The following is a 1381-nucleotide window of genomic DNA, read 5'->3' as shown; positions in this document are numbered from 1 at the left end:
AAAAAAGCTAAAGAGGATAGAGAGAAACACTGTTAACTGATGAATGATGTATGGAGGGGATTATAATCAATGTAATGAAACAAGTCATATGAATGGTTGAATGTGAAACTGATGATGTGCCCTGTAAACTTTCACTCAATCCACAATAAAAACCTTAAAAAATAAATAAATAAAACTGCTGTAACACAAGCTCACCAGTTGTTCCTAGGAAGCCCTTTACAGGGTCACTATGGGTCGGAACCGACTCAACGACACTTAACAACAACAACCGTAGACTTCAGAGTCCTGATGCAGTTGCTACAGAATAAGTATTGGACCACAAGGTCGTTCAAATTGCAAGGTCGGAGGTTCAAACCCACCCGCCGCGCCTCAGAAACCCTATACGAAGTCGCTTTGAGCCAGAACCAACTTGAAGGTACTTAACAGCAACAACAAGAAGAGTGGACTCCAGAATGCCAAAAATCCTTTAATGTGATTAAGGGCAAACGGATAGTAGTCCCGCCTTGGAATTACGTAATTTAAGAGAACAGTTTAACCTATGTGTACAGGAACTGCAGAACCTGCGGGCTTGGGCAACTTCCAAAAACAGTTGAATGAGACAACAAAAAGACAGCCAGTCAGAGTACACAAAAGACAGATTGCCTTTAATGAGGGCCCACCTTCTAGACTGTCTGGCATGAACACAGGGAAATTGAAGAAAAAAAAAGATGTGGGCTACACACTGCCACTCAGCACTAGATAAGATGTGTCTCAGAAATTTTGTATCTATTGGAAACCATCCAAGAACCAGCTACATTACCAGATTACCAAAAAACATCGCCACATAAGCTAAAGGAAATGATCACACAACCAAACCTCCAAGGTGGCAGCCCAACTCCCATACTTGCAGACCCTGGCCCTAAACCTCAAAGTTGAGCTGAAGATGTTCACAAACAAGTTCTCTCTGGAAGATCTTAAGAGAACAGCTGGCTGGAGAATCAAGAACTCAAGTAAAATAAAAGCTGCACACCTCTTGGGGACACCAACCAATTGCCTAGAAAAACTGAGAAAATGAGTGCACCCTAAAGGAGACCCTCAAAAACCATTACCAAGACATTACCCTAACGTGGGCCCAGGTGCATCCTCTTGGCCTGCTCAGAGTCAGAATTGCCCCTAGAAGCAGTCTCAGATTGAGCCCCTATGAAGTGAGAGACAATTCCTAAAGCACTATTGTGAGTAATTGCAAACCCTTGGTACCACCTTAAAGACTACTAATCAATTTACTACTATCTGGAAAGTTTTTCCCCTAGGACATCCCTCTCCCCTGGTATTCCCCAGAAGACTACATACTATTAAAGGTGTAAAAGGGCCAGTACCCGCAAGAAAGATACCAAGTCTACTC

This window comes from Chrysochloris asiatica, unplaced genomic scaffold (assembly GCF_000296735.1).
Source record: "Chrysochloris asiatica unplaced genomic scaffold, ChrAsi1.0 scaffold00003, whole genome shotgun sequence".
In the NCBI taxonomy this organism is placed as follows: domain Eukaryota; kingdom Metazoa; phylum Chordata; class Mammalia; order Afrosoricida; family Chrysochloridae; genus Chrysochloris; species Chrysochloris asiatica.
The sequence above is the reverse complement of the archived record's forward strand: the minus strand, read 5'-3'. Positions refer to the sequence as shown.